Raw genomic sequence first — 22,561 nt, forward strand, 5'->3', positions numbered from 1 at the left:
ATTGTGTAGAACCGCTTGGTAGTGCGGGGGAATGAGCCCACTTCTTTCCTTACATGCCTGGAGACCTTACACTTCTGGCATGCGATGCACTCTCTGGCCCAGGAATTGACATCCTTATTCATAGAGGGCCAGAAGTATTTCTCGGTGACTAGCCGATTTGTTATCCTGATGCCTGGATGCGCTAAGTCGTGAACTGCGTGGAACACTTCCTTGCGAAAGGTGGCCGGAATGTATGGCCGAGGTCCCTTTTCCGAGTCTTCGCAGTAGAGAGAGAGGTTTGGGTCGAAGATGGGCAACTCCCGAAATTTGTATTTGGGGTTGGATTTGAGGCTCTGAAGTGCTGCATCATCCTCCTGCGCCTTGGCAATAGCCAAAAAATCGAGTGAGGCGGGGATGTTAGCCTCGGAGACACGAGACAAAGCGTCAGCAACTATGTTGTCCTTGCCGGACACGTGCTGGATGTCTGACGTAAACTGGCTTATAAAGCTCAGATATCGAAGCTGACGTGGGGACGCTTTGCCGGGCTTCTGTTTCAAAGCATACGTGAGAGGCTGATGGTCCGTGAACACTGTGAACGGCCTGCCTTCTAGGAAGAAACGGAAGTATTTGATGCTCAAGTACGCGGCGAGCAGTTCGCGATCGTAGGTACTGTAGTTCCGTTGAGCGAAATTCAACTGCTTCGAGAAGAAGCTCAACGGCTGCCAAACTTGATCCACCTTTTGGTGAAGGGCAGCACCTACTGCGATGTCAGAGGCATCAACAAAAACGGCTAGGGGTGCATCTTCCAGACGGAATGCCAAGAGTGTAGCGTCGGCCAGTTGTTGACGGGATTTGTCAAACGCGCGGATAGCCTCTTCAGACCACACGATCTCTCGTGTGTCCTTAGTTTTGGGGCCAGACAAGTACGCGTTCAAAATGGACTGGTGATGGGCGGCCTTGGGTAGGAAACGACGGTAGAAGTTTAGCATGCCCAAGAACCTTCTCAATTCCCTCACTGTCTTTGGACGCGGGAAGCTTGTTATCGCTTGCACCTTGTCTGGGTCGGGCTGTACTCCTTCAGGGGAAATGAAACGGCCGGGGAATCTCACCTGTTTTTGGAGAAATTTGCATTTCTCAACGTTTAGGACTAAACCGGCCTCAAGGAGACGTTGAAAAATGCACTCGAGATGGGCTAAGTGCTCAGATTCAGTGGAAGAAGCGACCAAAACATCATCCAAATATACGAAACAGAAGTCGAGGTTTCGCAGAACTGAGTGAATGAACCTTTGAAAGGTTTGCGCCGCATTGCACAATCCGAAAGTCATTCGGGTGAAGTCGAAGAGTCTAAAGGGTGTACATATTGCCGTCTTTGGAATGTCTTCTGGAGCTACTGGGATTTGGTGATAAGCCTTGGTTAAGTCCAAGGTCGAAAAGATGCGGCAATTCGCGAGGTGATGCGCAAAGACGTGGATGAGTGGAATTGGATATCGGTCAGGAACAGTCTGTGCATTTAGCCTTCTGTAATCCCCACATGGGCGCCATTCGCCGTTTGGCTTAAGGACCATATGCAGTGGGGAAGACCAACAGCTGTTTGAGGGCCTGCAGATACTCTGTTGAACGAGTTGTTCAAACTTTTTCCGTGCAATAGCCAGTTTCTGGGATGATAGAGGACGCACCTTCGAGAAGATCGGGGAACCAGTAGTGATAATGTGGTGCTGCACATTGTGCTTCACTGGTTTGGACAGACTACACTCGGTAGTAATCTGGCTGAACTTTTAGAGAAGTGTCCGAACACGAGAGTCGGTAATGTCTTCTAAAAGAACGGAAAGATTATTGCCTGGGTGAGATACCATTTGCCCCGACGAATTAAGGTTGGTCGTGGGGTCTATAAGGGACTTATTTTGCAAGTCCACCAGCAATCCATAGTGACACAAGAAGTCTGCGCCTAATATGGGGAAGCTGACATCCGCCAGGATGAAACGCCACGAAAATGTCCTACGCAAGCCAAGACTCACATCCACTTGCCTATACCCGTATGTGTTTATGCGGGAGGAATTTGCTGCCGCAAGTTTGAGCGGTTGTGGGAAAAGTTGATGTTGCCGAGGTACGGGAAGAACCGAAACCTCCGCACCAGTATCGATGAGGTAGTTGCGCCTGCTGAGAGGGTCGTAAATTGTTAGGCGACGTGGCGCTGCGCTCTGGGTGGCCGTCGCCAGGACTCCCCGCGGACCTAGTTTTTTGTGGCAGGCGTGAATTTGCAAGGGATAGTACGCTGGGTGGCTTTATCGCCGAATCTGCGGTGGTACCAGCAAATCCCCCGGTCCGTGGACTGTCCCGACGACCTGCTACCCGAACGTCCTTTTCGAGTGGCAGACTGTGAGCGAGCGATCTGGCGCCCGAACGCTGAGCGTCCAACGTCGCCCGCATGTCGGCCACACTGGCTGTTAAAGCGGCTATCTCGCGCCTCAAGTTGCTCACCTGATCCGACGGTGGTTGAACGGCCGGTTGGGCGTACGTACACCTCCTGCACCTGGTCCTCTGTCGCTGCCAGTTCCTCCAAGGAACCGAAGACGCAAGCGAGGATCGCCTGGGTGCCCTCCGGGAGCCGTCGCAGCCAGAGCGACTTGATCAGGTCATCGCCGATCTTGCTCCCACCCAATTGCCTCATTTCGCGAAGCAATTGGCTGGGAGTTCGATCACCCAACGTTAAACCCGCCAACAAGTGGTCTAATTTTGCCGACTCGCTTGCCGACAGGCGCCTGATCAACTCACTCTTGACCTGCGTGTATGATGTCGACTTCACTACGTGGTGTACGATACACCAGAAGAATCGAGTCTTCATCCAGGCTGACCACCGCATAATTGAAGCGGGTCGCGTCCGATGTGATTCCGCACATTTGGAACTGCGCTTCCAAATGTATGAACCACAGCTCCGGATTCCGCCGCCAAAATGGAGGAACACGCACGACGAGGGCGGTCACCTGTGGGTCCGATGGACCTGCCGCGTGTTTGCTGTCGATCGACATCTTGACTAGTAAAAAGGAAACTTCTTTTCGACGCGAGTGTTAAAACGAAAAACGCAGTGAAACTGTTCTAACTACATTGCAGGCCGAATCCACAAATTCGCGCACGTACAAAGAAATCACCACCGAAGCAGACGCTTTTCAGCGCAGACCGAAACCACTTCCAAGAACTTCGCCCAGAGAGCGGACAACCAGCGATGATCAGCACCTAAAACGCCTGAACGCTGTCTTTTACAGCGGGCATAATATTTATTGGTTTTTTTTTTTTAATAAATAAATTCAACTAAAACAAATTAAAATTCAAACAACAAAATTCAACAAATTACAACAATGATCCGCTGCTGTGGCGGTGAAGGTGACGACGGCTGCAGCGGCGCTGGCAGCAACGGCTGCGGTGTTGATGGTGAAGGCGGCAGCGGCGTCGATGCTGGAGACGGCGAGCGTGGCTGCGGCGGCGTTTCTGGTGGCTGCGGCTGCTTCTCTGGTGACTGCTGCAGCGTCTCTGGTGGCTGTGGCGGCAGCAATAGTGGCTGCGGCAGCGATGGTGGTGGAGTCTTCTGCCTGATAGTGGTGGCTGTTGAGATGAAGTCAATTGTGGTCTTATTTGAGTTTAAGACCGCGGTTGCCAAATAATCGTTCGTTTTCTAGGTTGCTGCTGCCAATGTTGAAAGGTGGTCGCGCTCGTTGAACTTCTGATGCGTCGGCTCTCCGAGTGGTTCTAGATACGTGGCAAATGATGGGTTCGCTGCTGCTAGTCAGAATTGCAACAACGGTGGCGGAGTCCTCTGACAGTGTGAATAGCCGACACTTTCAATTTTCGAATTCGCCACTTGTTGAGCGGCCTCAGTCGCTCTCAGTTACACAAGTAATGGGATATGAGAATTCTGTTTTCCTTCATGGACAAATTCTTGCATAGGAACTAATGTGAATTTCTTTTCCTGGATCAATCCAGAAAATGTCAACATGATCCAACTAGGAGTCACAAAACAGTCAAACAACATCGAATTCTCGGCAATGGATTTTTGTAATTTTTAGATCCGTTACTCAAACTTTTTGTTACGGGGTCACCAATTTAACTAAAATAGTCCATTTCTTTGCAAACCACAATTTTTAGGTACACCGGAACATAGACTAGGTTTTTTACAATCAATATTCGATAGATGAAATAATTTGAATTTATTAATTTTAATGAATCAGTAAGAGCAAATGACTATTTACACGTTAGAGGCAGAAGAGAATCATCTCGCTTCATGTGTTTCTTTCTGCCCCTAACTCATGGCACACTTTCCTCGCTAGTCTCCCACTCCCGTGGCGAGCTCTACAAAGTGGATAGTTCGCAACATTCGAAGTAAATTTCGAATGCTGCGAATCCTGCCGCGCCACAAAAGCACCCCACTTCTCCACCTCAACAAATGCCAAAACTAAGACCGGCTTCAGAAATTAATAATAATAATAATAATAATCGTTGGCACAACAATCCATATTGGATCAGGGCCTTGAAGTGTGTTAGAGCACTTCATTTAAGACCGTAACGGTACACTACAGTAGACTGTAGGAGACAATGTGGTCAGCATTGCGCTCGCCCGAGATTATTACCCTGATTTGACTCAGGTACTCATTCACAGCTGAGTCGACTGGTATCCGACGTTAAATCACGATACAAATCCCTCTGCCACCAGCGAGATTTGAACCGCGACCTTCCGTACGACAGCCTTGTGCTCTAACCACTCAGCTATCCGGCTTCAGAAATTACTAACCGAAACCTTTCATTCGATACCCCCAGTGATTACATTCGGTGAAAAAACAAATTATACCCTCATTTTACAGGTAGGGGGACGCCCATTAAATTCGACTTAGGACGATGTAAGTCACTGTATGCGTGAATGTTCACAGTTCCCCACCTTTCCACCAAATTTCGTGGCAATCGCTATAATAGCCTCCAAGAAAAATTTGTGTGATATTTAGACAGATAGACAGACAGAACCGATTTTAATAAAGTTTTGTTTTACAAAAAACCTTAAAAAGTATGGAGGTCCTCAGAAAAACTCACCATATGACGGTATTTGCGATGCATTTCTCCACATAATGGCGAAACCCCCGTATGGCAGATCGCACTGGTAAACGATCTAGAGGGCAAATCCTCCCCTAGCAGCTCCCAACTTTAGAAGAAACAAGAGGCATGTCCACACAACAATACGATTTTTGCGCCAGCCGATCAAACGTCGATCCTGTGAACGCAGTAGTCAATTTCGCAGAGGAAGCAATTGCAGGTGTAAGGTGGCAGGGTGATATTAAAAAAATACTGTGCCATCATCATGCTCGACGTGAGGAATGCTTTCAACTCAGCGCAATGGCAGCATATAATAAGATCCTTAAACCAGCTGAATGATCCGTCGTATATTCAACTAATCACCAGGAATTATTTCGTGAATAGAAAGCTCCTTTACGGCACCGATGTTGGCTCAGTTGAATATTTGATAACTGGCGGAGTACTTCAAGGATGAGTGCTTAGTCCACTACCCTGGAACATGATGTACGACCATGTGCTACGCTCAAACTTCCGCGATAAGCTACCCTTATCGCCTATGCAGACGACATCGTACTTGTTGTGGTGGACAAATACCTGGAGGATGTTATTTGAGCATATGAGACATCGATTAGGCTGATCAAGAATTGGTTGTTATCACAAGGATTAGATTTAGCGGAACACAAAACTGAGGCTATACTGCTCAGCAGTCGTAAACTGAAAGAAACTCCACGGTTTCATTAATTTTTTGGCTAAGGAGATCCAAAGACTATACAGTTGGAAAGTACGTAGTGACTAGAATGCCGAGGATCGATGACGAGAAGAAAGAGCTCGCACAATCATGGAGCATCAGGAACATTGGGATAATTCTCATAAGGAGAGGAAGAGGAAACGATCATTTGGCAAATGCTCGAATCCCAAGAAATGTGGAATACAGTTAGTGGCACCATGAGCTGTATTTAAGGGGAGCTTCGAAGGTTAGAGCGCTTACGAAAAAACAGCAGGAAGCGAACAACCGTAGAAGTAAGTCGATAGGGCTTTAATCCGCCTCACGATGTAATGTCTCTAGATAATTCCGTGGGGCGTAGCGGGCGAGGAAAGGTGGTCCTTGTCGATGCTTTCCACCTCTATAAACAAAAAACAAGTCGGGAAACCGGAAGCTGGACGCTTCAGGTACGAAAGGTTTTGTGTATTTCTTAGTACGTAGCACGTAATATATCCATATATTATGTGAGAATATCCACTTTCGGATGATATTGTCAATCATACTCTTCAATTTGGGAAGAAGCCACAACTTTAACGTATTATAACTTTGTTAGTAATAGTGCGATTTCCACCAAACTTGGTAAGATTATGCTCTATGTTATACTCTATATTGCTGTGAAATTTCGTCGTGCTAGCATGAACTTAAGGGGGGTTTTGCAGTCAATTATTAAAAATTATGGTAATATACTATTATTAACTTGATTTGTACAGATATCACTATGGAAGGTATTTCGGAGCCCAGGCACCATATAGTGGCAGCCTCTTGATTTTTTTCAGATTTTTCCATTGGGTAGTTTCTGAGAATGGCCCCCTTAAAGGAATGATCACTTTCAACCCCCCGTACTCCCCACCTTTCCAACAAATGTCAAAACTAAGACCGGCTTTGGAAAGTACTAACCGGGACCTTTCATTTGATACCCCACATGACTATATTTGATGAAAAAAAAATTTACACCCCCCTTTTGCATGTATGGGGACCCCCCCTTAAATTCAACGTAAAAGGATGTAACTCACTGTATGCGTGAGCGTTCACAGTTCCCACCTTTCTACCAAATTTGGTGTCAGTCGCTACAACCGTCTCCGAGAAAAATGCGTGTGACGGACAGACAGACAGACAGACAGACAGACAGACAGACAGACAGACGGTAAACCGATTTTAATAAGGTTTTGTGTTTACACAAAACCTTAAAAAGCAGACAGTAAACCGATTTAATAAGGTTTTGTTTTACACAAAACCTTAAAAAGTATTGATGCGATGCGTTTCTCCACTTAATGGTGAAACTTCCGCATGGGAGATCGCACTGGCGAACGATTTAGAGGGCAAATTTCCCCCGCTAGTAACGTCCACTATACCTTCAACGGAACAAACAGAACAAAAGAAAGCTAGAGACGTGAATGGAACTGATTCGATGCCAGTTTATGTAATCAGATCTGCGCCTACCGGACACTGCGGGCCGGAGAGAATGCTTTGCATGAAGAAACAAGAACCTTTGTGGATGAAGTATTCATTTCTGAGGTTCTCAGCAAAGTCGACAATAAGGGAGACCGGGAGAAAGGTCTGATAGAAACCTGGTTATAGACTGACCGCGGCATGGCTTGCTACTTATGTCGGAAAACCAGAAGCTTGATCAAATCATACTGAAGCAACTATGCTGAGACAATCCTGTTCCAAAGACTTAGTTGCGATCATCTTACAATACGAGATTAATGGGAGAAGAAAAACCGTCCTAGTTAGTTCTGTTCACTTAGCCGGTGCATTATACTCTTACACGAGGCAAGATCAGAATAAACTGGCCTCGTACCCTTTATAAGCTGTTATGATACAAATGGTAAACATATTATTATTACCTAGAAATCAATGTGGTTGTTGCATGGAAACAACATTTAATACAAGAACCGAGTTGTAAAAACACGAGTTGCGCAAAGTTTAATGAACTACTTGGCAATAAACTGCAGCTCCCTGGGTAACTATGGATTCCTTTCATGATCATCAACAACAACCGGTATCAGGTCTAAGGATGCCTTAGTAAGGAACTCCAAATATCCTAATATTGCGTAAAGGTTCACCACTTCGATATCCCTAAAAGCTGTCTGGCGACCTAACCCACGCCATCTCAGCCAGGGTCTACCTCGTCTTCTTTTTCCATGTTAAATATTGCCTTTATTAGTTGATCCGCCTACCGAAACCTATTGAACCGGATTTTATCCACAAGCTGGCGGTCGTGGTATCACCCATATATTTCATCGTTATGTAGGCTACGGGATCGGCCATCCCCATATAAGGACCAAAAATTCTTCATTCGAACGCGGCCAAGAGTTCGCAATTTTTCTTGCTAAGAACCCAGATCTTCGAGGAATACATGGGAACTGGCAAGACCATAGTCGTACCAAGTAAGAGCTTTGAACTTATGTTGAGACGTTTCGAAGCAGTTTTTGTAAGCTGAAATAGATTCTGTTGGCTACAACAATCGTGCGTCGTAGCTGTTATCGGTTGTGATTTTCGACCCTAGATAGGAGTTAATATCAACGATCTCAAAGTGGTCTTTATTGTTCTCGTTCAAGCAATGCAATTTGATGTTGTAGGTTCTTTTCTTTTTGGTGCTTGTCTTCATGAAAGTGCATTCCAAAATCTCGCGCCACCAGCTTGATCAGAATGAAGATAGACTGTACATCTCGGGTTGTTCTTCACATAACGCTAATATAAGTATAGGCCAACAGTTGGGTGGAATTGAGTGATTCATTGTCTTTTATGTGACCTCGCACATTGATCAGGATCAGCCTAGTCAATCTTATCAATTATGCCGGGATACCGAATTATCTCATTGCCATGCCCCCTATATAGGAAGTCGATAAAAAGTGGTGCAACTGATGGCCACTATTGGACAGTTTTTCTATCGCTTGCCGCAGAGATAACATATGATCCTTTGCTGGTTTGCCAGGAGTAAAGCCTCTTTGATATGGGTCGATGATGTTCTAGGCGTATGGAGCTATCTGACCTAGCAAGATAGCGGGAAATATCTTACCAGTAGTACTCAGCAGCGTGACATCTCTATAATTGCTGCATTGCGCGAAAAACCCCTTTTTATGTACGAAGATAATGCCTCTTTGCCAATCATCAGGAATTGACTCTCTGTGACACACCTTGAGCATCAGTTGATGAACCGCTTGGTGAACTTGGTCGCCTTCATATTGAAACAATTCGGCTCTAATTCAATCGGCTCCTGGCTATCCTGAGGAGACACCATAAGATCTAACTGACAATGGATTCGTTAAAACGGATCGATGAACGAAATAGATTGAAGGCTCTATTGATCGCTGCGAGAAATGGTAGGGGCGACGCGCTCGAACGACGATACCGTGCTAAATCCCGGAAAATTCAGGCATAAAAGGCAATTTGTTATTACGCTGTCGAGAGAAGCAGAAGATGCTTGCAGAACGCAATGAGTTCAGAAGTGGATATCGCATCGCAAAAGAACTTCCATATGGTCGTAAATCTTTAGATGGTCCTGTGGAAGACGTTAGCGGTAGACTCGTCATTCATGCTGACGAGCAACTAAAGAGGTGGAAAGAACATTTCACCGCGGTTCTTGACCCTATTACATCCGGTGAAGTTCCGCCTCTCATGAATGAAATGGCTAGTCATCTAACATGGCTGTTCCTCCAAGCAGAAAATAAGTCATATCGGCTATCAATGCACTGAAACGGAGTAAAGCCACTGGACTCCGAAGAGTTATTTATCGCTACACCTTCAGTTAATGCAGATCTGCTACTTCCACTCATACCGAAATCCTCAGAAACCCTAGACCTTACCCAGAGAGTCGAAGGACGGAATAATCATAAATATTCCACAGAAGGGCACCCGTCGGCTTAAGTGCGACAAGTCTGAGGTTATTTGCGTACGTCCTGCCGTCGCAAAGATAATAGGTAAAATAATCCTCGAACGCATCAAAGAAGATCTTGAAAGCTTGATCCGCAGAGAGCAGGCTGGCTTCGATTCCTGCATTGACCACATCGACACAATACGGATCATTTTGAAACAGGTTCACTTCTGCTCTTCATCGATTTCGAGAAGGTTCGCGACAGCTTGCACAGGAAGTGAATCTGATGTGCTTTACGCAGTAAGAACATTTTAAAGAAACTTAAACCTACCATCACATCGACATATGATGACGCAAAACGTCAAGTGCTGAGAAATTTCGTGTCAAAAGCGGAGTCTTCCAGAATTTCATCTTGTCTCTAATGTTATCTTTTCTTGTTATCAGTGATGCTCTTCATGTTGTCCTGTGCGGAGGACTCAATATACTACATATGAAATCTACCGTTAAACACCTCGACTACGTAGATGGCATCTGTCTAGTCTCCCACCAAGTCACGGACCTTGCCTAAATGTCTTTGGATTTGGAAAGAGAGTCGGACTGCAAATAAACGCCAACAAATAAAAGATTTTCCCTATCTGCATTAACGGGCATCGATCAATTTGTATATCCAGGAGCCTAGTTTCTGCCGTCAACTATACCGAACTGGATGTTGCCCGACGCGTTAACAATACTAAATAGGCGTTCGCTGCCTTGTCTAAAATCTGGAAATGCAGTTATCTCAACACCAAGATCAAGTTCTATGCTAGTGTTATTTCTATGTTAGTATATTTGGATAGCACATTAAAGTGATCACTACGACCCGAAGGTTCCAAACCTTCGTAAACATTTGTCTGGCTTATATCATTGGAATATGCTACCGTCATACTATTTCAAACGAAGAACTTAATGGGTGCACATTCCTGACGTTCTTGCACGATGTGATTGGAATGCGAAAGTTGCAGTAGCATGGCACACATTAAGGTGGGACGACAGTGCCCTTGCTGACTATACAATGCAGAGGAACCCACTCTTCCTAGGAGTGTGTTGCCCCAAAACACTTGGCGTAGAACGGTAAAGTAGGAGTCCGCGTTGATGTGATTGACGTGTACCAATGGTTGAGTGACAAACATATACATTATTTACAAGAAGAGGGAAATTGAATGGCCTTCGCCTTCCATTCCTACAAGCCTTCGAAGAATATAAATATCTAGGAGTCGTTCTAGATTAGAAGCTTCTGTGGAATAAACATGAAGAGGTTAATATTAAACGAGCCGTCACTGTGCTAGCGAACCTCTGAATCAACTTGGGGATTTAGGTCTCATGTTGCAATGTGAATATATGCATGATCCAATCATTAGACCGATATTCCTTTATGCATGCGCAATGCCGCAGGTAAAGTTGAGACAAAGGGGTTTTTATTGTAAACTAAGTTTTCAATCTAAGTTTTGGTCTTTGGGTGTGAGAGCACGGAGCATTGGAAGATATATTTGGAGAACTGAACTCAGTTTTCAGTTTGTCTTTTGGTTCCCGATTCGCCATACATCTGTCTGGAAGGATATATATAGTTTTCCCTGGAGGAATTTACTGATGTCTTTTATTGCGATGGCTCAAAAACAGAAAAGCATTCTGGAGCAGGAGTCTACTTTGCGGATGGCAACTAGAAGTAGCTTTTTTCCTTGAACAAATATGCAACGATCTGTAATTATCGTCGAGAAGATACCTTTCCGGGATCAGGTTTTTGTTAATAGCAGCAGTATTGCTGCTATTAACAAATGAGTACAAGCATGACAGAGCCAGAGCCTGAAAGCTGTTAGATATATTAAACTTTTCCTGACAGAACCAAACAGACATACTGCAAAGTTTATCCTGTCGAAAAATAGACTTGCCGAAATGTTTTAGACGTTCTGACTGGCCACATTTCACCAGCTGTGCATATGTGGAGGATAGGAATTATACAAAATGTACATGTTCACCCTGTAATAAAGAAGCGCAATCCCTAAGGAGCTTGAAGTCTGCATCCACATGCTGATGACGACTGATGCCACCTAGAAGCCACTGCAGCCACCATACGGACCTTATAGGGCCTCGAGAGTAGGGACATACAGCTAGTCAGGGGCTCTGCTCCCACGTCAACACACACAATGTCATGTTTCTCTATCTGATAGGTCAACGCGCTCTTCCTTTCTGCATAAATGGATAGCACTGCAAAGATGTTGGTTAGTTAGTTTATCTTTTTAAAATCGGTTTACCGTCTGTCTGTCTGTCTGTCGGTCTGTCTGTCTGTCTGTCTGTCTATCTGTCTGTCCGTCACACGCATTTTTCTCGGAGACGGTTATAGCGATTGACACCAAATTTGGTGGAAAGGTGGGAACTGTGAACGCTCACACACACATCCTTTTACGTAGAATTTAAGGGGGGGGGGGGTCCCCCTACATGCAAAAGGGGGGTGTACAATTTTTTTTCATCAAATATAATCATGTGGGGTATCAAATTAAAGGTCTCGATTAGTACTTTTCGAAGCCGGTCTTAGTTTTGACATTTCTTGGAAACGTGGGGAGTGCGGGAGGTTGAAAGTGATCATTTATTTAAGGGGGCCACTCTCAGAAACTACCCAACCGAAAAATCTGAAAAAAATCAGGAGGCTGCCAGTATATGGTCCCTTGGCTCCAAAATACCATTCACACCGATATCTGTTCAGAAAAAGTTAATAATAGTATATTACTATATTTTTTTGTAATTGGCTGGAAACCCTCCTTAAATTCATCCTAGCGGCACGAAATTCTGCAGTGATGTAGGCTATAATGAGCATGATCATACCAAGTTTGATGGAAATCGCACTATTATTAACAAATTTATAATACGTTGAAGTTGTTGCTTCTTTGAAAATTGAAGACTATCAATGTCAATATCACCCGAAAGTGGACACATGCATATATTACGTGCTACGTACTAAGAAATACACAAAACCTTTCGTACCTGAAGCGTCCAGCTTCCGGTTTCCCGACTTGTTTCTGGTGATGGTGGCATTAAATTTGATGTTTATACGATGATCCGCGTTCGCTGTTTTATCTAAAATCTGTAAATGCAATGCAATGCAAATCTCAACATCAATATTAAGTTGAGGTTATTCCGCGCCTATGCTTCTTTTGTGTACTATATGAGAGGAGAACATAGCAAGTGACCGCCACTATTAGTTAAAGGCTCTAAGCTTTCGTTAACCCTTGTTTCTGCAGTGTCATCGCGGTATTCTAGTTCGGTACAACGTTGAACAGAAATCCATTTGCAGGTACTTGTAAAGTTGTCGATGAGAAGTTGAAGCTGGCAGTGGATAAGTCACACTTTAAGAAAAATCGACAATCCCGCAGTGATAAGAACATATAACTGGAAGATCTAGAGGAAGTTTAATTTAAACACATTTCGGCCAATGACATGACGCGTGGGAGTGGTTGATGCTCCATTCCCCACTTAGGGATAATGGCAAGTATATAAGAATGGAGTTAACGATATTGAAGGTTGCATACTTTACAAGCTGGAGAAAGTGAAGGAGACCAGGCAAATACCACCATTAATTCCAAGAGAAAACGAATCGAATTGGCAGGTGGTTTTAGCTGTTCACCTCCGGAACAGGAGATCAGGCAGACAAACAGATGAAAAATCAAGTTTAGTGGAGCAGTCTCCTCGTCTTCTTTACAGAACTTAAAAGCACTATTACAAGAGTTTACCTTTTACTTCCACGAACTTTCAATCTAGCATCAATAAACATCGTAGAGTTAATGACCGCCATGTATATATGTACCTTTACAGGGACAATGTGAGGAAATACACAACTTTTAAACTGTGGGAAGTCCATATTGTGTGAATTGTTTTGCCCGTCCGCCAGCGAGGTCTATATTCTCTTGTATATAAAGGATTTGGTAGGAATGATAGAAATACGAGTAAGAAATTGTCTGGAAAACGACAGGATCAGAATGACTGCTATTAAATACAAGTCCCCTGATAAAGACGTTAAGCGATCCCGATGCTCCACGGATGTTACGGTCTGAAAATCTCTATTAAATTTGCCCCACTTCCTACTTCCCTAACACTATTTCTAATCGTAAATGCAATCAATTATAACAAATCGCATTAAAGTCTGAACCGTAGCCAGGACTGTTTCGAACCCCATTTGACAACAAAATGAACATTCATCTTACGATGCTTTCTTGCATGTTTCCAATGAAAATCAAGGAACGTTTTCCCACTTTTCAATTTTATCGCTGATAACGTCGGGTATTGGTACTTTTCGATTTCCGCTGTTGAATGGCTTCATCTTTTTCACACCACACGAAAACTTTGACGAAGTACGAAACTATAGAAGAAGCCATGGGGCGGATGGAGACCAGGAAGGCGTCTGGCAGTCGAATTTCCGTGACGCGGTTTTCAGGAATCATAACTGCGTACCTAGGGACACTTTTTGCACTATACAAGCACACTAGGAATTTAGACTTCCTTTCCGGCCCATTAAAATTTATGTCGTTTTTCCTATAGAGGGGATAGTGTCTTTGGACGGAAATCACGAAGCAAGTGCACCCACAACAATAAGATTGAAACGTATGCAGTCATGGAGCTTCCAGATATACAATAATATGAGGAGGAGGCATTATATATGCATGTTCGGCTAGTTCTTTTGGGGAATATTCCTTGCTGCATTTCTATAATTCACCGCTCTTGAGAAATGTCCCGGGGAAGCAAGAATTTTGCTGGGAAATGGTTTGTATTTTGAAAAGAACATCTGAAGTGTTTGATTTTAATGTACATGAAGCTACCGGAGATATCTTCCATCTCAATGTCACTTTTCCCATCCAAACTTGGTGAAATTGTAAAAGAAGGAAGCGTTTTACGTCCCAGGTACATTTCACTCTGTTTTTCTAGGACCTTGGTCCAATCCAATTTTTGACGACGCTTTTCAGAGAATTTGCAACTCGAGAGTAACCACTTTCCCCGAAATTCTTCCACAGAAGTTTTAATGGAGAAAATTAATTATTTTCCCACAGGAGGTTGGCCGAAGTTCACTGAATGGATTTCGTACGTTCTTTCAGTTTATGCAGAATTCAAAAACTACAAACATAAATAACACTTATCAGTAGTACTCCCCATTCATCTCGGACATTCATTGAATATAAAATAAAACTTGTCGAGGACTTCATCATGGGACCCCTTGACTGCAAATTAACTTTTCTTATTCTGGCAGAGCCAAAGAGCCGAGGACGACGACAGCGACAAATAAAATCCTGGACTTCCTTCCATTTCCATCCCTTACGAATTCGTTGCTCTACATAGGCCCGTGTAGAATTTTTATCTGCGGCTGTGGGTGTAACAAGGGTTGCTTTGATGTAATATAGTAAAGTGAAAATAACTCAAATTTTTCCGACTTTTTCGTATTGAAGTCAATTACGAAAGTTTTCGACTGTAATTTTATACTTAGTGAGGGTATTCGTAGCGACATGCATGACATGAAAAGATCGCAGGGAAGAAGGCTCTTTTCCTTCCTTTGATTCTTTGGAAAGTCTTGAAATTGTTTCGAGTTTACTCAAAAACAAAGTATTTGTTGGAAGGTCATTTTATGTTAGCGGTAAATATAAAAAGTTGGCTCCGTGAAGTTGCGAGATTGTAACTGTATCATTGAGGGTATAATTACGTCATGGTGCTTAATTTAAGGATACAACCAGATCGTACATGAGAAACTCTCCGCTGTGAGTCAAAGTGGATTTATTAATGAGGAAACTGTTTTGTTATATACTTTGCCAAGCTTGGGAGAAGTATAGGTACATAAGCTTCGAAAACCACCCTGGGCGACGCAGCCTATTGAACAGAACGAATTTAAAGGTGATGCATAACAGAATGTTGGTTGGCACAGGAGTTCAGCAATGAATGTTTCTGAACACAATGAGTGTCGGTTGGCAAGGGGTATGTATGTTCTAGACGGTTTCGAATAAGCCCTGTCACCCAAAATACGGTGTACTTGTCGGGGCTAAATGAATTTTTAGGAGAGGCGAGACGTTTTTTTTTCATTTTCAAGGATTTGTCGGTAACAAATCCACATTAAAGCTGGCGTGTTCTCTCGCTGCCTGGAACACGCAATTTACCCAAATACAATTGAATTTGCTATCATAAAATTTGAAGGAAGTATGAAAACTATGAAACTCTGAGTGATGAAAATTTTTTCCAACCAATGTAGTCATGTGGGGTATCAAATGAAAACTCTCGATTAGTACTTTACGAAACAGATATTAGTTTTGACGTAGGTCGAAATCCGTGAGTAAAGAGGCAAAATGTGCACAGTTAAAGTGAGACAGGACTAATAATAATATAAGACCAACTTTTTGAAGTTGCCTGGAAAACACAACTTAAGTTCTTCCCAGTACCAGAGTACCAGGCAACAGCATAAAGGACAGCATCACGTATAATACTGCCATGGCAATCCGACTATTACTATCAAAGTTATAGCAATTCAAATATATCAATTTCACACAATTGTACTGAAGTTTACGCCATGCAAATAAGATGCTGACGTCACAATTAGCGGGAATAATTGACATTCGCGCGAAGTATTAAAGTCCCATTTATGAAAAATTGACTTCTCCCAGCCCCTTCTAAGGTTTTCTGTGAACACTTATATGAAATCTAGCCATCATGTCCAACTTCGATATCTTCTCAAATAAATTTGCTAATTGTATATTACCAACTTTTAGAAATTGACTGAAAACCTTTCCACCTCTAAATTTAATCCTAGGAATACTTAATTTTGCACCAGCATTGAGGACATTATCACACGTAAGCATGCCAATTGCAGAAGATGAAATTATATTTTTTATCCGGAACTAATAAAGATAGATTATGAAATGAGAATTATTGGGGGACTAGTGATTTTAGGTGCTTTACCAAAGAGTGCTCAAATTCCATTTTCTTCATGATTACGTTCCATGGAAATCCGGTTATTAGTGTCAAAGTTATAGCAGTTCAAACTTATCGATTTCGTGCGAATTTACTGCATCCTAAGCCATGCAAATAAGATGCTGGCCTCACAATTAACGAGAATAATTGACATTCGAGTGAAATACTAAAATAAATTTCATTCATGAAGAATCCAGTTCTCTTTAGCCCTTTTTTGCGTCTATTGTAGGTTGTCTTCTTCACATTTGTTAACAGTATTGAACTCCTAATATGAAGCGAATGAGGTCGACTGCTATCAATACAGTGCTTTTCAGATCAAATTATTTGTGACTTGTGAAAAAATAGAGGGCAAATGATTTTTTAACTACGTACACACGGAACTGTCATGCATTCACCATTCCTCACACGCTTCCGGTATCCTAAATTAATTATGAATGGAGGAAGATATCTTAAAAATACGGGGTTATGCCAAGTTGTAGCAATGTGTGAGATTATGATCCACTAAAACCACCTCCAAGTCTTCCCGCCATACCCCTTTGGGACCAACGAGAAGTATTACTTCACGGAAGTGCTCTCTTCTGAGAGAGTTTCTCCGGGATCGTAGCTGTTGTGGTGTTTACAGTGAACTTACTTACCTTTAACCCCAGCATCTCCTCTACACTGTCGGATTAGATACTAGGGCGTTGCTGAAACTCGTCTCCTTCTCAAAAATTGGGACAATTGAGAGACTCAGACTTAAAAATCAAAGCCATTATTCCTACGTATTCGGCCAGCTCAGAGCATTAGGCAGTCGTATGGAAGGTGGCGGTTCAAAACTCACTCATGGCAATGGGATTTGTAAAATGACTTGACCTCCGATATTAGTCGACTCAGCTGTGAACAAATCAAGATAATAATCACGGGTGAACGCAATGCTGACCACAATGCTTCCTGCAGGGTACTGAAATCCGTCAATGTGCCGCTCAACACACTTCAAGGCCCAGAACCTGCAAACCTTCAAATAGCTGTTGGTCTTCCCCACTTCATATAGTCCCTAAACCCAATGCCAATATGATTCCAGACCGATACCCCATTCCTCTCATCTATGCCTTTGCGTATTGTAGCCCAGTCTGTCGCAATTCTCTCGATCTGGGAGAAGTCAATGTATATCACCAAATCCCCGAAGCTCCCGAAGAAATTCAGCAATATTCATACTTTTCGGTCTCTTCGAGTTCACTGGGACGTTTCTTGGACGTGAAATGTGTCACAAACGTTTCAGAGATTAATCTAATTTTGTTTTTTATTATTTGATGATATTGTGGGCGCGTCCCTCTCCCCTGATTCTAAACATTTAGAACATCTCGAGCGCATTTTACAATTTATCCTTAAGGCCGGCCTAGTACTCAACGTTAAGAGATGCAAGCTCCTGATAATCCTGAAGGCTTCCAACCAAATCCAGTATAAGTAGAAATGAATTCGAGCTTCTCTCTTACGAAAGCAGAGAAGAATATTGGCCGATTCTACCGTTTACCTATGGAACCCGCCTGATTGCCTGGTCTCCAACGACTGTCCAGCCGTTTGAGACAACCAAGCAACAGATAATGGAACCTACAGTTGTAGTATTCCCTCAGCAAGTTGCGCCCCTATCCGCATCCGTGAATGCTTCAGGCATTGCGGTATGCACTGCCCATCACCAAGAACCAAATTTGGCCGCCGTTGAGTTTCCATTCCGCTCAACGGAACTACAATACCTATGTTTTCGAGTTATTAGCCGCATATATTGCAATGAAATCATCATCATCAACGGCACAACATTCGGTATCCGGTCTAGGCCTGCCTTAGTAAGGAACTCCAGACATCCCCGCTTTGCGCCGAGGTCCACCATTTCGATATTCCTAAAAGCTGTCTGGCGTCCTGACCTACGCCATCGCTCCATCTTAGGCCGGGTCTGCCTCGTCTTCTTTTTCTACCATAGATATTCCCCTTATAGACTTTCCGGGTGGGATCATCCTCATCCATAAGGATTAAGTGACCCGCCCACCATAACCTATTGAGCCGGATTTTATCCACAACCGGACGGTAATGGTATCGCTCATAGATTTCGTCATTGTGTAGGCTACAGAATCGTCCATCCTCATGTAGGGGGCCAAAAATTCTTCGGAGGATTCTTCTCTCGAACGCGGCCAAGAGTTCACAATTATTATTGCTAAGAACCCAAGTCTCCGAGGAATACATGAGAACTGGCAAGATCGTTGTCTTGTACAGTAAGAGCTTTGACCCTAGGTAAGACGTTTCGAGCGGAACAGTTTTTGTAAGCTGAAGTAGGCTCTCTTGGCTGACAACAACCGTGTGCGGATTTCATCATCGTAGCTGTTATCGGTTGTGATTTTCGACCCTAAATAGGAGAAATTGTCAACGGTCTCAAAGTTGTATTTTCCTCTCCTTATTCTTCCTGTTTGACCAGTGTGGTTTGATGTTGTTGGTTGTTTGGTTATGAAATACTTCTGGTATTACTTTCAAGGCAAACCCTTCACAGCATTCACAGACCATAAGCCATTAACCATTACTTTGAAACAGGAGCTCAACAAAGCCTCCCTCACCAACCTCGTCATATGGGCTTTATCAGCCAGTAGCCTTCCTACACTCTATATGTATCTGAAAAAGAAACAATGTGGTTCACAATAATTTGCTGCGTGTTACCGACGTCAAGCTCCAATCACATGCTGGATGGAAACTCGCGCAGGACGCTGAAGGTCGCCACTACCCGCTAACCAGGCGAAAAACGTGGCCAATCTTACCAGACACCTGAACTTGTCCACGCGCGTCCTAATTAAGGCAGATGCTTTCCGGAGGCTGCTCCATCCACCTTAGGCGACCCCCTTGGGGTCTTCCAGTGTGACTGATACTACCTCAGCCACGACTTTAAAGGCACGTTCAAGAGGGACTCCCCGACCTGAATAAAGCCTTTCTTCCAGGAGGAAAACGGAGGTAGAAAGAAAGGCGCACAGCGCGTCCATTTTCAATAGCGGCAGACGAGCTGAGGGAACTATGCGCTTGCTTTTGGTTTCATCTGGGGGTGGAGTTCTGCGACGGAACGACCAATTTGCGCGATGGACACACTCAATTAAAAACGCCGTAAAAAGAGTTAGTGAATATGACTGCGAGAAATTTGTTTTGACAGTCAATAATTATTATTTTGGCAAGAACCAAATATACATTTAGATAATGTTTGTTCAGTTAAATTATATTAAGAAAAAATATAAAGTTTGCAAAAGCAGGCAACGACTCACCTGATCACCGTCCCAGATGTTGTCATTGTTTCTGTGATTTTTAATGAGAACCATCCCTGTCTTTCGTCCGTCTGCTTCAGCTTGTCCATTCTTAGCATGAATAATTTCATTCCCGTATAGCTCAATGTCCTCAAGATATTTCACAATGACAACTATCGCGAAAGTAGCCTTCCACAGCAGAGATGAAAATAGGCAACTTTGAAGAGCACCTGCCTTATAACGCATCCTTGTCCAAGCCTTCCTGCCATATAGTGCTACCAATGTACGGCACTTACTATCGGTTATCGCTTTCCGAGCCATATTCACAACGATTACTATCGCATCTCCTGTAAAGCTGATTCGCTGCCAGCTTCCCCTACCTTTTGGGAAAGCCTCTTACACAGTCTTCAAATTTTTGATTTAACCAGAAGTTCGGCTTAACGTTGTGGTGGACATGGCTGCGAGACTTTCTAGCATCACATACATCAGCTATATGATGGCACAACCCAACAAATGCTGTTCACTTCCGGCCGTGGCCCTCTTTTTAGACTGCCAGAAATGCCCCCTCTTCAAAAGTCCCAGCAGATCAGTCAACTATGCTAGCTTTTTCAACTCTTAGCGTGCATTCGGGTGTCACTTGAAACATTCCAAATACTGAGACAGATGGCGCTAACTCAGTCGGGTCGGTGATCGAACCTAACTCACCCCGGAAGGTTAGTGCCCATTTAACGTATCTCCAGCTCCAAAAAACTTCCATTGGGATTTAACCCCTTGATTTCGTCACTCGACCTGAACACTCTAAGGCTCAGGCGCCGAAATTGGAGCTATTTCAGAGCTGTCATCTCCAGCATCTGACACTAGACCATCTGATATCATATTATGCTATTGTTGGACTAAGAGCAGCGCAGCAACTGTCGATATGCATCCCATGATTTTACCCCTAATAAACAAGTTCAGAACATATAGGGGGGCCAATATAGACTCGGATCACTATCTCGTTGGCATGGTGCTCCGAGCTCGAATAACAATACCACCTAGAACCCCCTCTGACAATCAGGTGAGAGTGAACACTGAAGCCATCCACAACACAACCCTCCGCGACACCTATAAGAGGGAAATGGATGCCGCAATAACCGCAGTCAACAGAGGACCTGGAGATGAAGCATCACCAAATGATCTTCACAATCACCTGAAGAACGTCATCATGGATACGGCCACAAACATACTTGGCCCCAGCCGGAAAAGGAGTCGGAACGGCTAGTTTGACGATGAATGTAAGCTAGCAACGGAACGGAAAAATGCCGCATACCGAGTAATGTTGTATTCTCAAAGAACGCGGGCACGCGCGGGCACTTATCACGAACTCAGCCGAGCGGAGAAGCGACTTCACAGACGGAAAAAGGAAGCCTGGGAGAACCAACAAGTCTGTGAACTAGAAAAGTACAGGGAGCAACCGCACCAGGCGCGGAAGTTTTACCAACAAGTCAGCAGGATGAAACCTTATACACCTCGATGCTCATCCTGCCGAGACAAAGAGGGAAATCTGATTTCCGACAGAATGGGCATATTAGAGCGATGGGAAGTACTTTTGTGAGCTACTGAACAACCAGAACATCGGCGAGTTGGAGGTCCCGCCAACTGAAGCACTGACGGACAAATACTGCCACCACCAAGTTTAGGAGAAACAGTCCCTGCAATTCATCGGCTAAAAAACCATAAGTCGCCAGCAGCCGATGGAATTACAGCCGAATTGGTTAAACATGGAGGCGACCAGTTACACCAAGTGTTTCAAGGCTCAAGGTATGGGACAGCGAATCAATGCCTGACGATTGGTAGCGAGGCATTATCTGTCTCATACATAAAAAGGGAGTTATCACACAGTGCAGCAATTATAGAGGTATCACGTTGCTGGGTACCATCTATAAGATATTCTCCACTATCTTGCTTGGCCGGATAGCCCCATTCGCCCAGAACATCATCGGCCCATACCAAAGGAGCTTCACTCCAGGCAAATCAGCAACAGATCAGATTTTCTGTCGGCGGCAAGCGATGGAGAAGCTGTTGGAATATGGACAACAGTTGCACCATCTGTTCATCGACTTTAAAGCCGCCTATGATAGCATAGCCAGGGTAAAACTGCACACGGCCATGAGAGAATTCGGTATCCCGACGAAATTAATAAGACTGACTAGGCTGACCCTGACCAAGCCTGGCCAGATAAAAGCAGCAGGATCACTCCCAAGACCATTCGACATCAACAGCGGTCTACGACAAGGGGATGCTCTATCATGCGTCCTCTTTAACCTGGCCCTCGAGAAAGTGATCCGTGATGCTGAGGTAAATGCAAGAGGTACGATCCTCTCCAAGTCTGACCAAGCCTGGCCAGATAAAAGCAGCAGGATCACTCTCAATACCATTCGACATCAACAACGGTCTGCGACAAGGGGATGCTCTATCATGTGTCCTCTTTAACCTATCCCTCGAGAAAGTGATCCGTGATGCTGAGGTAAATGCAAGAGGTACGATCCTCTCCAAGTCCACCCAACTACTGGCCTATGCTGACGATATCGACATCATGGCAAGAACCACCCGAGACGTACAAACTGCCTTCATCCAGATCGAGCAGGCGGCGCGAGATCTTGGGCTGCGCATTAATGAAGGCAAGACAAAGTATATGGTGGCAACGTCAGCACCGAAGACGAATCGACCAACAACATCAAACCGCACTGG

At 44.1% G+C, this 22,561-nt stretch overlaps 1 pseudogene; it reads right to left on the minus strand.

Moving 5' to 3' along the window:
* LOC119646343 overlaps positions 1–22,561 on the minus strand; it is a 128,349-nt pseudogene that overhangs the window by 80,569 nt on the left and 25,219 nt on the right.

The sequence above is a fragment of the Hermetia illucens genome, chromosome 1 (genome assembly GCF_905115235.1).
Source record: "Hermetia illucens chromosome 1, iHerIll2.2.curated.20191125, whole genome shotgun sequence".
In the NCBI taxonomy this organism is placed as follows: domain Eukaryota; kingdom Metazoa; phylum Arthropoda; class Insecta; order Diptera; family Stratiomyidae; genus Hermetia; species Hermetia illucens.